At 39.6% G+C, this 17,185-nt stretch overlaps 1 long non-coding RNA gene across 1 annotated transcript in view; it reads left to right on the top strand.

Annotated features, from left to right (window-relative positions):
* The first annotated feature begins 2,738 nt into the window (after positions 1-2,738).
* LOC142162592 (uncharacterized) overlaps positions 2,739-17,185 on the top strand; it is a 293,983-nt gene continuing 279,536 nt past the window's right edge. Inside the window, exons 1-2 of the long non-coding RNA XR_012693822.1 lie at positions 2,739-2,814; positions 8,504-8,595. This is a non-coding gene — a long non-coding RNA (uncharacterized LOC142162592). The remainder of the gene's footprint in view (positions 2,815-8,503; positions 8,596-17,185) is intronic.

Below are 17,185 nucleotides of genomic sequence, written 5' to 3'. Positions count from 1 at the left end.
GTATTTACTTTACAATATTTATTTTATAAGACTTCTTCTTTATTTAAACTACAGTATTTTAGTAGATGCTCCTTCTGTCCCATTTTAGGTTGATAGTCTCTAATTTATATGAAGCAGGATTATCCCCTATTAGAAGGTAAGATGAGTTTGAACGCTTTATATACCAAAAGTCTTGGTAATATAAAATTTCTTTTATATTGAAATTAAACGTAAGCTTTAAATTTTAATAAAAATATTTGTTCCAGAAACAAAATGGGTATTCAGTATAGTCTCTTTTCTGACTATAAATTCACGTCTTCTTTAAAAAGTTATATGCTATATGCAAAAGCTTTGTTAGGTCCTGAAGGAACTTGCCTGTATTCTTGTTACAAAAATATTAGAGAAAGTAACATTAAGAAGATTATTCAATAAGCAAACAATCTTCAGGGCCTCCTAATCTACCTGGCCGTGTCTGATGCTGTGGTGATATTTACTCTATCACCACGCCAAAAACTTTTCCTAAATTACCAACTGGTAAAGTCCGCTCATTAGGGCCGATCATAAGGCTACCTCGACAAGCGGAGGGATTAACTGTATGGATCAAAATTCGGCTTAGGAAATTAGGCGTGGGAAGATCGCTAAGTGAGAAGATTGTGGTTCGACTTGGGTGGCCAGGTCGAGGTCGATCAAAGCACAATAACGAGCAAACGTTGGGCAAGTCGTTAAAGCCGAGGTGGAGTGACGAAGAGTAGGAATAACAGCTAGTATAGTGTCGAAACTAGCGACATGAATATTCCCTTGAATATTCTCTTTGTTGTACTTTTAGGGCTTTTTAGAAAACATCGCATATGAATAGAAGAAGAGAGAGGGGGGGGGGGAGGGGAAGGGCACGTGAGATTCGTTGTGAGAAGAACTCTTGTAAGAAGTTGACTCTTAAGAGAAAATACTGTTACATCCCACATTTTCGTATGTTAAAGTTTCGTCATAAGTTAATCGACGTAAGTTCGGGGATGAGATTATTTTGAGATTTTAAGTATTATTCTATTTCAAACAAATGATAAGTAAATTCATGAAGGTGAGAGGGGAAGCAAGTCGAAGAAAATGAATTTCATTGAAATTTTGTATTTTGGGATAAAATACGGCTCAAGCTAAAATACTCGGTATTTATGGACTAGTACCATTCAAGGTAACACATGACCATAATAGTAAGGTATGTGAAAAGTGAGTAATATTTCAAGTAAGTGGAAATAATTCTCAATTTTACGAGTAATTGATTAATTACCGGGTAACAAAACATTACCCGGTTAACTAATAAGTGGATAAATAACTAATAATTAAACCCTCCCCCGTGGCAATGAGCCACAAAGCCTAGACAATGACTAAGTAGTCATTATTCTAGGTGGCTGCATGGGAATAAATTAAATGAAGACTTAAAGTCAAAGTCTTGGTAAGACTTGTAAAGTCTTATCTAATTAGACAATTTAAAACTTCAATTCATTTTCGTTGGTTTGAAACCAAGAACTTGGAATACAAAATCATTCTTGTGCAACTCCAAGCCAACAAATTTGTTCTTGGTTTTGAAACCAAGAACATTAAAACAGAACACTTCGTCCAAGTATTCAACTAGTTAGCCAAATCCAAGTATTTTAAAATCCCAATACTTTCATCCAAATATTGGCTTCACTTCAGTTTAATGTCTTTGGCATTGGAAACCAAGAACTAGTCTCGTCCAAATCCTTGGCTCCATTTTGTTATTTTGGCAGTGATACCAAGCCAATTTCATTCCTCAAATTCAAAAGCGCAGAGACCTAAATCCAATTTTTGGGTTCTAAGTTCAATCCACGAAGGTTTCGAATGGGATAATTATACGGAGTTATTCCAATTCCAGGTATGTTAAGGTTATCCCTTCTTTCTTTTGGCATGATCTATACGATATGAACAAAACGTGAAAATGCACAAATTCCATAAGTGACTCTACTCATAGAAGTAATAGAAATATCTATGTTCTTTAATTTCCATGTGTCATAATATTTTATCATTTGTTCATGGGTCTCAGAAAAATACGAAAGTTGAAAAGATGTTACTTTATGATATTGCTCAAGAGGTAAAATGGTCTTATGACATTCCAAATGATTTTATTGACGTACTTTACATGCATTGCGTTCATGTGCATTGACCCATGACCAGATGGCGTTATATACGTGTATATATGTAAATATATGTATATGGGATATGGGAAAAGGTTACGGCGTTATATACGCACCACCACTTAATCAGCTGGTATATGATGATGATGTTGTCCACAGTGGCTGAAATATGATCCAAATGGCGTTATATATGCATATATATGTATGTACTCAAACGGCATTATATACGCGTATATATGTATGTATATAAATGGATATGGGATATGGGAAAGGTTATGGCGTTATATACGCACCACCACCTGATTAGCTGGTATACGATGATGATTTTGTCCACAGTGGCCGATATGATATGATGAGATGCCCTCAGAGGCTGATGATGTTATGAAACATGTACCTATGCATGACATGACAGTCATACTCATATGCATGACGCTAAAAGTAATTTATGATTTGCAAAGTTATTGAGACTTACAGGTTGAGTCATGTATCTATATTTCTTCCATGTCTATTATGTACTTATTTATGTCCTTACATACTCGGTACATTATTCGTAGTGACATCCCTTTTTCCTGGGGATGCTACGTTTCATGCCCGCAGGTCCTATAGACAAGTCGAGAGCCCTCCAAGTAGGCTATCAGCTCAGCGGAAGATGTTGGTGCGCTCCATTTGCTTCGGAGTTGCTTGTTTGGTTAGTATGATTTAGACATGTATTGTTTGGTATGGTGAGACTCTGTCTCAACCCTTATAATATTTATGTATTCTTAGAGGCTTGTAGACATATGTCATGTACGTGAAAGATTGTACGACCTTGTCAGCCTATATTTTTAGTTGTTAAATGATTATGTTGGCCTATTAGGCTCGTATGTCTCGTGTATATGATGAGGTAATAAGAAAGATACGTTACGTTGGTACTCGGTTGAGTAAGGTACCGGGTACCCGTCCCGGCACATCGGTTTGGGTCGTGACAAAAGTGGTATCAGAGCAGTTCTGTCCTAGGGAGTCTACAAGCCGTTTCTAGTAGAGTCTTATTTATGGGTGTGTTGTGCACCACACTTATAAGTAGGAGGCTATAGGGCATTTAGGATTGTCACTCTTTCTTCTTACTCTATATCGTGTGGTAGAGCTCACTTATAAGAATCCAAGTTCGGAAATTCTTTTGTTATTATTCATAATAAGACGATACCTACATCCAGAAAGAAGGATTGGAAAGAGAGATAATTGTGGAAGAGCTGAGTCAGAGGAATTGAATTTTTGTATAATGCCTAAGATAAGTAAATGTGAGGTCTTTAGTAGATCATGGGTGTAACTGAGAGGTGCAAGCTTCTTGATAAGAAGCCTTAGGGCAAAAATGTCTATCCATCTTTATTGTAAAAAAAACAATGAGAGATTAAGAAGATAAATAAAGGTTTCAACAAGCAATGGAAGCAAGATGAAGAAGGGTACGAGACACCCAATTAATAAAGGCTAACGACGTTTATAATTGAGGCAGAGGAACATAAGCTTTTTGAGTTATATTCAATAGTAACAGAGGTATATACAATTGGTCGTACCCATTCCAGATATGCCCTATGGGGATTAACAGAAGTAGTATAAGAAGATATGATGGATGAATTGTTTGCGTCAGTTGACATTTCCGAAGGATATTGCAAATATGCTAATAGATCTCTTTATGAGACACCAGATGGTGCACTCTGAAATAGTGCATCTAGATATGAGTACTACAAAGACATGCACTATAAGCCTTAAATGGATAAATATTACTTTAGTGTGGCTCGTATCCCTAGTAAAACGAGAACGTTAAGCAACTTGAAGAGCCATTGGATAGAGCAAAGGGAAGCTAAGACCAAAAAATGTCTTGTTCAAGTTCGCAGAATAAAGTGATAGGCACAAATGTTAGCGGGAAATAAGAAGAGAGTTAATGAAGCATTATGAGTAAGATATGATACACGAGTAATAACGGTAGGTCAAAAAAATGATGATAGTATTACAGAATTTACAGTCAAGTGAAGGGAAAGACAAAAGATGACAGGCCATGAGAAAATGAAAGAATATAGTCCATAAAGTCATATCCTTACTTCGAGAAACAAGTTCGCAACTCTGACACAATTACCAAAAGGAAAAGTTAGACCTTAGAGTAATAGAAGCCAGTATGGATTGGTGAACAAGATAAACTAAACATGAAATAGGGACTGAGTGAGTTGATAATAGTCGGCATCATAAGAATTTCATATCGTATTCCGGAAATAATAGGACGGACAACAGAAGAAGGTTCATGAGAAATTCAGAGGATGTTCATTCAGGAAGACGCTTCCCTAAAGCAAGCAATGTTAGCAAAGTTAAGCTTAAGGGACTGTATGTACTAGTTACATTAACTGTCACACTCGTGAGTAAGGGGATTTGTTATCCTTGGTACGGAAGGATTACCGCAAGGCGAGTAAGAGTCATCGATGGTGTGAAAGGATGCCAAAAATAAAGAGCAAAAATATCTGTAGGCTGGTCGTCATAGCTCCAAGTCTTAGTACTCCCCTAAAGGGGGGAATATAGAGTAATATATGAAGAATGCGGTGAACACGAAAAAGGAATGAGATTACACTTATTCAGCTCCTACGTATATGCTACAATTCCAGAACATTATGCAAATACGACGTCAATGAGAGGAAGTAAGGGTTCCTGCTCGAGATGTTATTGATAATTAAGGAGCCAGTGCGAGACGTAAGTTAAGACCAAGGAAATAACCCAAGAAAGAATTTCGCGAAATATTGATATGAGAATGGGCCAACGAGTAGTTAGTAATTGATTCAGGAAAAGCTTAGTTATGGCTAGTCAAGAAGTTACAGACAAATAAGCAAATCATGCAAGATAAATGTAGTATACCCCAACATGGAGAATTCAGCCTCACAGTAATGTCATTATAATACTGGAGATATATTCAAATAAGAGTAAGGGTATCAAAGGTACCGTATGAGTTTTACGGAAATAAATAAGAGTGCCACTGGAAGACAGTCAAAATATTACTTCAAAAGCAACCCTACAAGCACAAGGGCATGGAAGTAAGTAACTACGGATAAGTATATGCAAGGAAGGACATTAGAAGGTCCGTCGAGTATACAATGTAATAGGCTCACAACTTTATAGGAGCTAGAGAGTCTTCCCTAAGTACTACGATGAAGGACTAGCTAAAGAAACAAGGAAGAAGGCTTCAGCCTAAGCACAACAACCTAAAGAGAAAATTGTCGTGTAACAACAAATCTCACAACAACATTGTAAGCACTCCAAATGAAAGGGGTACCTACCGTGGTTAATGAACGGGAAGTAAAATTAAAAGTAATATTCGAGATCATATGAGTTGCACGAAAACTCTTGCATGCGTGGGAACTAAGATAAGCTAAGTATGCACGTAACAAAGGGGCAAAAAGACCAGGAAAAGTAATAGCTTACGTTAAAGGAAGTGAAGAAGGAACCAAAGGAATTATTAAATCAATGATCCCGAGTTGATGACGTTATGAACGCACTTAAGAGTTTGGAGTTCTATACCTGCAGCATATACAGTCGTAGAAGATTCTGGTATACGTTAAAAGAAGGAATTGAGCCCAGGTCATATACGAAGGATTGAATTGTTAAAAGATTTTATCATGGATATCACTCATCGCCTATGAAAGGCTAAAGTAATAACCAATACCAGGAGTCGCATATCAGAATATAGCATAAGCCTACATAAAGGCTGATCAGGAAACAAAAAAAGAGGAAACTAAATAGTTACATCGACTAAGCAAAACAAAAGGGACCAAGAGAATTATAGGCCTCAGGATCACTCTTAAGTAGCAGAGGCATAAGAGAGATAGTGCAGTAGCCATAAATTATAACGGCTCTACGATGAAACCAACTGAAGAGTACTAGCCTCATAAGAATTCATTATGAAGCTCCCACCAGATTATGTATGTACCAGAGGTGCGAGTATTATAATAGATCTTCAAGTTATGGACGTGAATTACACCTAGGTGGAAGAGAGGTTATGAAGGATATTAAAGATATGATACGAGATTTTAAGTAAGTAAGGTAAAAGTGAACGACATACGAGATACTCAAATGTAGAAAGTTTTGAATAGTCCATACTTCAGATAGAAGGTTATAAGCATGGAGATTCAATATATAGGAATGATAGCGGAATAGTCAATGGCATATCTCATAGCCTATGGTTTCTAGGTATCGAGAAGGCTAATTAATACAGTAAAGAAGAGTTAGAGACAATGTGATGTCCCTCTTGATGTCCCAGAATGACATAAGGAAATCTATGATACAAGCAAGTTGAAAGGTTGCAAGTAATATAAATAGAGTTGTGTAGGTCGCAAGCCATTGTATGGTGAAGCGACAAGGTTCTAGAAGATAAGAGTAAGGATAAGAAAGGGCAAGTGAGAAGGTAACGAAAATGGATAAGTCCTCAGAATTACGCCCATGAAAATAAGAAGAGCCGATGATTTCTCTAAATTATACAAAGCTCACTATAGCCTAAATAAACTCAAAGGAATCTAAGACTAATAGAATTTAGAATGCCACCCTGGTAGTTGAATGAGGGTACAATTGTGATAGAAAAAAATGACGTTTGGGCCTTCGATTAAGTAATGATTCAACGAAGAAAAGAAACAGATCATATGAATTGGACAGGATTAAGGTACCCACACAAGGTGAATCGCATTGGGATGTTGTGAGGTACGGTAATGAAAGCAGGATATCGCCCTAGGTGGATCAATCTAATCATTTCAGACGTACCCCGATAAAACGTAAATCCTAGCAACAATATTACATAAAAGATTAAGTTATCAGTGGTATATTATGGATCAAAATTGATGGATAAAAGTTATAAAGTATGAGAAGAGATTAAGCCGTCATTCTTAAGATGAATAGTAATATGGAAGCATTAGAGGACATAGATTTATAGGTATGGGATAAGCAATGAAAGTAACCTAGGATTTGGCAGCAGACCTCAGTAACGAGAAGTCGAGGTAAGAATTATGGTATAGTATGACCTATGTAGATGCAGTGAAGTCATACGAATGGATAACCACATCTATAGAATAAGATATAGCAATATTCGTAAGTTTGACAAAAACAAAGAGCGAAGAACTTCAAGATTGGCTGGGGAAAAAGGAGAGGAGAGTCGCATAAGCACACTTACAAGGTCAGTATCGAAGAAGCTACATGATTGGAGGTAGCAACAGTTATGAGATTGGGAGGAATTTGATCACAAGTCATGACATGGGAAAGAGGCCTAAAAGGGGAGAATACCCTAGACTTTGGACTTATTCACAGAACAGTTGCCTAGATGGCAAGATGTTACATTCGAGGACGAATGTTCCAAAGGGGGGAATGATGTTACATCCCACATTTTCGTATGTTAAAGTTTCATCGTAAGTTAATCGACGTAAGTTCAGGGATGGGATTATTTTGAGATTTTAAGTATTATTCTATTTCAAACAAGTGATAAGTAAATTCATGAAGGTGTGAGGGGAAGCAAGTCTAAGAAAATGAATTTCATTGAAATTATGTATTTCGGGATAAAATATGGCTCAAGCTAAAATACTCGGTATTTATGGACTAGTACCATTCAAGGTAACACATGACCATAATAGTAAGGTATGTGAAAAGTGAGTAATATTTCAAGTAAGTGGGAATAATTCTCAATTTTACGAGTAATTGATTAATTACCGGGTAACAGAACATTACCCGGTTAACTAATAAGTGGATAAATAACTAATAATTAAACCCTACCCCTGTGGCAACTTTACATGCATTGCGTTCATGTGCATTGACCCATGACCAGATGGCGTTATATACGCGTATATATGTAAATATATGTATATGGGATATGGGAAAAGGTTACGGCGTTATATACGCACCACCACCTAATCAGCTGGTATATGATGATGATGTTGCCTACAGTTGCTGAAATATGATCCAAACGGCGTTATATACGCATATATATGTATGTACTCAAACGGTGTTATATACGCGTATATATGTATGTATATATATGTATATGGGATATGGGAAAGGTTATGGCATTATATACGCACCACCACCTGATTAGCTGGTATACGATGATGATTTTGCCCACAGTGGCCGATATGATATGATGGGATGCCCTCAGAGGCTGATGATGTTATGAAACATGTACCTATGCACGACATGACAGTCATACGCATATGCATGGCGCTAAAAGTAATTTATGATTTGCAAAGTTATTCAGACTTACAGGTTGAGTCATGTACTCTATATTTCTTCCATGTCTCTTTTGTGCTTATTTATGTGCCTTACATACTCGGTACATTATTCGTATTGATGTCCCTTTTGCCTGGGGATGCTACGTTTCATGCCCGCAGGTCCCGATAGACAAGTCGAGAGCCCTCCAAGTAGGCTATCAGCTCAGCGGAAGATGTTGGTGCGCTCCATTTGCTTCGGAGTTGCTTGTCTGGTTAGTATGATTTAGACATGTATTATTTGGTATGGCGAGACTCTGTCTCGACCTTTATGATATTTATGTATTCTTAGAGGCTTGTAGACATATGTCATGTACATGAAAGATTGTACAGCCTTGTCGGTCTATATTTTGAGTTGATAAATGATTATGTTGGCCTATTAGGCCCGTATGTCACGTGTATATGATGATGTAATAAGAAAGATACGTTAGGTTGGTACTCGGTTGAGTAAGGTACCGGGTGCCCTTCGCGGCCCATCGGTTTGGGTCATGACAAATACAAAGTTTACCTTTCAACAATGATTGATTCTGTTGATTATTCTATCTTTCTACTGACACGGTCCAAGAAGGCCTTGTCCATTTTCTTACTTATTGGCCACACTTTGTTATTAGGAGGAAGAATCTTCCACATCATTCAATATTTGGGTGAATCATTCTTCCTATTCACATTTGTTACCATTTTCATATTTATTGCTCATCATCCACTCTTCATTTACTCTCAATAGCGCTCAGTTAATAATCTGATAACTGATTCCACGTATTAAGTAGACGATACTATTTAAACATTTATCTAGATTAAAGAATTATTATGCTTGACTAGGATTCGCCTTTCACCTTATTTATCTTTTAATTAGTTCAACAGAGAGTACTATACTTTTTGGTAAAACAAATTGGCATCGTCTGTGGGAAGTTTCTAGTCAAAATCATAGTCTTTCTAGATCTACAAAAATATACCGAGCGAAATACAGAACTTTCTTTCCCCTACTTGCATAATCTAACATGGCAAGAAATAGAGAAGAAAGATTAAAAGCAGTGGCAGGCCTTACTACTAATCTCCTAAACACCATTAATGAAACTCATGGAGAACACGAGGAGAATGTGACACCAAGCGCTTCACCTCGGCAAAGTGATTCACCCCCCTTTCATGGCAGTGTTACTGTTTCGCATGGAAATGGATCCTCTACGTCCACGACGGAAGAAGCACCACCAGCGGTGAAAAACACTACTAGAAGCATGACTAACGAATATAGTGAACAGTATACTCGACAAACCCGCTCAGAGGGTGAGCAGAGAGGGCGTGCAAGTCGATATCGCAACAACAACCAATGAGCAACACACCCCACCTCCCTTGACATGTATCACTCACTTTGTTAATGATGCAGGTAATGACGCCCTCGCTGCTATCCTAAGAAAAATGGAGGAGATGGAAAACGAAAACAAAGTACCCCACGACCAAATGAGAGAGCATCAAGAAAGGGTAGATAAGATACTAAGCGTTTCAAAACTCCTACAAAAGTAGTACGCCGACCGGTTTGTGGAACAACCATATAGCGACAGAGGCTGCACCACATTCTACACCCAAAAAATTCAAGATGCCACCATACTTGAAGATATACGACGGTACAACAGACCCTGAGGATCACATCATCCACCACATCACCGCAGGGAAAGTCAACGACCTTGCAAAAGAGAAGGTCACATCGATATTGCTGAAAAAGTTTGGTGAAAACCTAACCGGGGGAGCATTAACATGGTACTCGTAATTACCCGCACAATCCATAAATATATTCGAAGAAATGGCCGACAAGTTCGTCACCGCCCATGCAGGGGCCAAGAAAGCGGAAGCCAGAGTGAATGACATATTCACCATTAGACAGTCACCTGGCGAAGGACTCAAGGACTTCCTCGCCCGGTTCAATAGAGTGAGAATGACCCTTCCAAATGTATCAAAGGGGATGGCAGTAACAGCTTTCCAAAACGGACTAAACAGGAGCGGTTCGAGGGCAACCAAAAAGCTGTTGAATAGACTCATGAAGTACCCTCCCACCTCTTGGGAAGAAATATATAACGCTTATTATGCCGAGGTAAGAGCGAATGAGGACGACCTTAACGGTCCAACCAAGCGGTTGATGTCAGTCCAGATGGAGTCGAGAAAAAACCACAGAAATGATAACAACAGGGATCATGCAGGTCCATGCCTCAATCGCAAAAGACACCAGCCGTACACCAGGGCAGCTACCGTTTCACCTTCACTACGGTGACGGCTCACCCGGGCCACAAATAGGGACTCATCGAAATGAAAGTGGTAGACCTCCACTGTTATCTACTCGTTACTTCTATGTTTCTCCTTTAGAGATAGTCTACGCTCTAGAGAAACTTGTCCATAAGGTGAAACGACCACAAAAGATGAAGTCCGGCCCAAACACCAAAAAGTCAAATTCCCTTTATGAATTCCATGAGGAGCGAGGCCACAAGACCAAAGACTGCATCACCTTGAGATAGGAGGTAGTAAACGTGCTCAACCAAGGGCATTTTAGGGAACTGATGAGTGACCGAGGAAGAGCGAACTTCGCTTGCAAACAAGAACAACATAAAGCCCCCCGAAGCCGCCCTCCCCAACCCGTACCATCCAGATGATCATCGGCAGAGGCGATGACGCAATAATCAACAACGTGAAATTCAAGACCACCCACAAGTTAAAGCAGTCGATCACCCATGAACATAAATGACGACCTCGAAGAAAGTATTATCTTCGATGAGCCAGATACCCACGGTTTGACTTTTTCTCACTATGATGCTCTTGTTGTTACTTTAAAAATATTAGATACTAATGTAAAATAGATTATGGTAGATGACGGAAGCGGCACATGTATTATCCACCCTTGAGTCCTCGCACAAATAGGGCTCGAGGATGAGATAGTACCACGCTGCATCACGCTAACAGGTTTTAACAATTCCTCGAGCCTTATTTGTGCGAGGACTCAAGGGTGAATAATACATGCACTGCTTCCTTCATCTACCATAATTTGTTTTACATCGGTATCTAAAATTCGTAAACTAACAATAAGAGCATTATAGTGAGGAAAAGTCAAACCGTGGGTATCCAACTCATCAAAGATGATACATTCTTCGAGGTCGTCATACCCTTCATGGGTGATCGACCGCTTTAACTTGTGGGTGGTCATGAATTATACGATTTTATTGTTGCATCGTCACCTTCACCGATGATCATCTGGATGATACGGGTTAGGGAGGGCATCTTCGGGGGGCCTTGATGTTGTTCTCGTCCGCAAGCGAAGTTCGCTCTTCCTCGGTCACTCATCAGTTCTCTCAAATGCCCCTGGTTGAGAACATTTACTACCTCCTGTCTCAAGGCGATGTATTCCTCGGTCTTGTGGCCTCGCTCCTGATGGAATTCATAGAGGGCATTCGACTTTCTGGTGTTTGGGTCGGACTTCAACTTTTATGGCCATTTCACCTTAGGGTTGAGCTTCTCTAGAGCGTAGACTATCTTTGAAGGAGAAACACTGAAGTTATGAGCATATAATAGTAGAGGCATACCTCTTTCATTTCGGTGAGTCCCTGTTTGTGGCCTGGGTGAGCCGTGATTATAGAGGGGGTACTAAGGCGGCTGCCCTAGTGTACGGCTGGTGTCTTTTGCGATTTGAGGCGCTGACATGCATGGTCCCTTTTGTTTTCATTTTTGCGGTCTTTTCTCGACTCCATCTGGACCGACATCAACCGCTGGGTTTGCCCGTTAAAGTTGTCCTCATCCGCTCTCACCTCGGCATAATAAGCATTATGTATTTCTTCCCAAGAGGTGGGGGGGTACTTCATGAGTCTGTTCAATAGATTTTTGGTCGGCCTCGACCTGCTCCTGTTCAGCCCTTTTTGGAAAGATGCAACTGCCATCCCTTCTGATATATTTTGAAGGGCCATTCTCACTCTATTGAACCGGGAAAGTAAGTCTTTGAGTCCTTTACCAGGTGACTGCCTAATGGCGAATATGTCATTCACACTGGCTTTCGCTTTCTTGGCCCCTGCATGGGCGGTGACGAACTTGTCGGCCATTTCTTCGAATATATCTATGGATTGTGCGGGCAGTTACGAGTACTATGTTAATGCTCCCCCGGTTAGGTTTTCACCAAACTTTTTCAGCAATATCGATGGTACCTACTCTTTAGCGAGGTCGTTGCCTTTCACTACGCTGATGTAGTGGATAATGTGATCCTCAATGTCTGTTATACTATCATATATCTTCAGGTATGGTGGCATACTGAATGTTTTGAGTATAGCATGTGGTGCGGCCTCATCACTATATAGGTGTTCCACAAACCGGCCGGCGTCCTGCTTTGGTAGGAGTTTTGGGGAGCCCGATATCTTATCTACCCTTTCTTGATGCTCTCTCATTTGGTCGCAGAGTGCTTTGTTCTTATTCACCATCTCCTCCATTTTTCTTTGTATAGCAGCGAGGGCATCATTACCTACGTCATTAATAGAGTGAGTGATACCTGTCGAGGGAGGCGGGGTGTGTTGCTCATTGGTTGTTGTTGCTATGTCGACTCACACACCCTCTCTGCACACTCTCTGAGCGGGTTTGTCGAGTATACTGCTTAGTGTATTCGTTAACCATGCTTCTAGTAGTTTATTCAGCGCTGGTTGTGCTTCTTCCATCGCGGACGTAGAGGCCCCCTTTTCATGAGAAGCGGTAATGCTATCATGAGGGGGGGTGAATCACTTATCCTAGGTGAAGCGCTTGGTGTCACATCCTCCTTGTCTTCTTCGTGAGTTTCATTGATGGTGTTTAGAAGATTAGAAGTAAGGCATGCCACTGCTTTTAATCTTTCTTCTCCATTTCCTGCCATGTTAGATTATGCAAGTAGGGGAAAGAAAGTTTTGTATTTCACTGTCGGCGTATTTTTGTAAATCTAAAAAGACTATGATTTTGACTAGAAACTCCCCACATCTGGTACCAATTTGTTTGACCAAAAAGTATAATACTCTTTGTTGAACTAATTAAAAGATAAATAACGTGAAAGGCGAATCCTAGTCAAGCATAATAATTCTTAAATCTAGCTAAATGTTTAAATAGTATCGTCTACTTAATGCGTACAATCGGTTATAAGATTATTAAATGAACACTTTTGAGAGTAAATGAAGAGTGGACGATGAGAAATAAATATGAAAAATGGCAATAAATGTAAATAGGAAGAATGATTCACCCATCTATTAAATGACGTGGAAGATTATTCCTCCTGATAACAAAGTGTGGTCAATAAGCAAGAAAATGGATTAACAGTCTTACAAGAGTTCTTCTTAGAATGAATCTCATGTCCCATTTTCCCTTTCTCTGTTCTTCTATTTATATGGGATGTTCTCTAAAAATCCCTAAAAAGGTACAACAAAAAAAATATTCAAGGGAATATTCATGTCGCTAGTTTCGAGACTACACTAGCCGTTATTCCTACTCTTCATTACTCGACCTCGGCTTTAACGACTTTCCCAGCGATTTCTCGTTATTGGGCTTTGATCGACCTCGACCTGGCCGCCCAAGTCGAGCCACAGTCTTCTCACTTAGCTGTCATGACACAAAACTAACCCTGCCGTGATGGCGCCTAAAGTTATACTAGGCAATCCGACAGACTACCAAAACCAATCATTATTTTTATTTTTAAGATAAAACCAAAGCTATGTAACATGAAATCTGCATAAGGAGTTAAATCAAAATAACAGTGCGGAAAGAAAGGCCGACATCGCGGTGTCACTAGTCATGAGCATCTACTACAACCTTCTGACAACATAAAGACTAACATAGCTTGAAAATCACTTAATACAACTAAGGGAGGATAAGGAGGGAGAAAAGTAGGGCTGCGATCGCCAGGAAGCTACCTTACTAACTCCGATGGACCTACCACTTTGTAATCAATACCCGCTACCAGGTTTAGAAATACCTGGATCTACACACAAGGTGCAGGAAGTAATGTGAGTACGCCAACTCAGTAAGTAATAAAAGTAAATAGAGACTGAGCAGTAGTGACGAGCAATAAAACATATACAGTTCATATCATGAAATCTCAGTAAAATACAACAGGCTTTTAAAATCAGGGTTTTGAATCAACTCAGCTCATTAAAATCCAGTTTTAGTAAAACCATTTAAAATATCTTTCAATAATTTTCAACGAAGTAATGAAACAATGAGTAAAAATTATGAAAACATAAACAGCCCCACAGGCAAAACTCACTCGTATACAGCCCCTAGGGCAACATAAATCAAGAACAGCCCCTCGGCGAACATCACTCATCAACAGCCCCTCGGGCAAACATGAATCATAAATAGCCCCTCGAGCAAACCTTACAGTCATTTATATACAGCCCCTCGGGCATTACCTCACAATCGCTTGTAAATAGCCCCTCAGGTACAATATGAATCAAGAACAACCCCTCGGGCAAAACATCATATCACTCACTTAGGGTACTCGCGCTCATTGGGGTTGTATAGACTCTGGAGGGGCTCCTACAACGCAAGCGCTATAATAAGACACCTCGTAACATAAATCAACAAGCCACCTCATGGCATAAAACTATCTGGCCCATCAGCCTGATAACTAGGGATTATGATGAATTTACACTCCTTCTAGCTTATGTTTTGATTATGAATGTGTACAAAATAGTCCTAAAGGCTCACATGTTGTACTTGATTGCAGGGTTTGGTCAACAAGGTGACAATTTGTCAAAAACCAGCTCAAAAAGGAGTGAAACATGCACAAGTACCAAGAACAAGGCCAAGCTCAGTCTAACAGGATCAGTGCGGTCGCACACCATTCTGTGCGGTCTGCAAAGATTAAGTTCAGAGAGTATGCTTTATAGGTAGCCAGGCAATGCCGCTGCAAAGTATTTTGTGCGGACCGAATTGATTTCATTGCTGCCGCACTCAACTTTGTATGGTCCACAGAGCCCAAGATCAGAGAGTTGCCAAGTTGGAGGATTATGCCCAATGCGGTCCGCGGTCCATTTTGTGAGGACCGCAATAAAAGCCATCGCGGCCGCGGTGCATTTTGTGTTGTCTGCGGTGGCTAACTTCATAGAGCACATTATTTCAGCCAAGAGCCTTAGTGCGGTCGCACTCTATTTTGTGCGGTCCGCACTAGCCCCGTCGGGGTATTTTTGTCCAGAATTTTCAGCCTAGTATAAATAGTTTCTTTTCCCATTTTTAGGTCATTAGTTGTAGTTTGGACCAAAGTTGCGCTCATGAACAGTTCTTATTTTCTATTATGAGTAATTTTAGCTTAGTTTCATCATTGAATCTTCAAGTTTTATCTAGTAATTAATTATTATGGGCATTTCTTCATTTATTTCTTTGTTTTCTTCTATAATCATGAGTAGCTAGACCCATTAGCTAGGGTTATGGCTCAACACTAGTGTGGGTAATTGATGGGTCTTGTGTTTTAATGCTTGATTGTCTATGGGTGTTTGATATTTGGACCAATTTAGGATTTTAATGTTGAATTAGTGGTTGCAAACACTATTTTATGTCTAGTTGACTTTGGCTCTTCTTGAGAATGAGAGTCTAAGTCTATGAAATTGGTCCGACAAGGAATTGAGGCGTATTAAAGAGTTTGATAGCCCTAATTAAAGGGTTAAAACTAGAGATAGTAATACCCAACTTGAACCTCAATTGCTTGCACAAATTATCATACCCAATGGGTCTTGAGAAAGTCAATTCGGGAAAAATCACTTGAACTACCGAGAGGTATAGTGTGAGTAGAATCCTGCAATGGTTATATCATACTCCCCAAATATGACAATCTAGCCTTAGACTCAAGAATCCGTCAATTAGCCACCTAGGAGAAAGTCACTACCCTAGTGCCTTTTATCTATTTGGACAACCTTATTTTTCTCTTAGCTTCACTTAGTCTAATTGAGCATCTTAATAGTATAAATTTAGAATTAATATCAAAACCAACAATGTTTAGAAGTGCAATTAGGAATAATTATACAACACCAATTTAGATAGAAACTCAACTCCAATCTCTAGCTCAATGTGGAAATCGATCCCGACCTTCTCGGGTAAAAGCTTCTTCGACCTCTCTTGCTACTTTGTTGTAGTACAGGGTTGGCCTCGATCACTTTTTGGTGACGTTACCGGAGAGCTAACGGTTTTGGCTATCTATCTAATTAGTTTTGTGTATTGTTCTTCCTTTCTTTTGTGTTACTAATTTGTTTGTGTCACAACTTCATGTACCAAATAGCAGCAAACAACAATAACCCTCTTGGAAATGTGATTGCAAGGGAGGAGGTAGATGATGTCGGAGATGATGAGGTGCATCTTGTACCTCAAGGACAACATAGAGGCCGCCAGGCCAATGCTAATGCTATTGAAAATATTCCAGACCCTCCTCTGCCACCTCCAAGAGTGGCTCCTCGAGTGCTTCCAAACCAAGGCTATGTAAGTGCAATTTTGTCCCACCCCGAATTCAGGCGGGCAATTTTCAAATTACCAATGTGATGCTGACATTGCTGGAGCAACGTGTGTATTTTACGGGCGCTGCCAATAAAAATGCTTACAAACATCTCAAGGGTTTTGTGGATACCTATTGGGGGAGTAAGCAAACAAATGTGTCTGAGGATGCACTTCGGTTGAGACTCTTCCCATATTCACATAGAGGGAAGGCATTGGATTGGCTTGAGCGACTTCCCAACCATTCGATCACTACTTGGGATGAGTTGGCGGACAAGTTCATTGCAAAATTTTTCTCACCGGGGCATATGGCAGCTTTGAGAGATGAGATCTTGGATTTCAAGCAGG

This window comes from Nicotiana tabacum, chromosome 8 (assembly GCF_000715075.1).
Source record: "Nicotiana tabacum cultivar K326 chromosome 8, ASM71507v2, whole genome shotgun sequence".
Taxonomy (NCBI): Eukaryota; Viridiplantae; Streptophyta; class Magnoliopsida; order Solanales; family Solanaceae; genus Nicotiana; species Nicotiana tabacum.
Note: the sequence above shows the minus strand (reverse complement) of the source record. Positions and strands in the feature narration are given on the sequence as shown.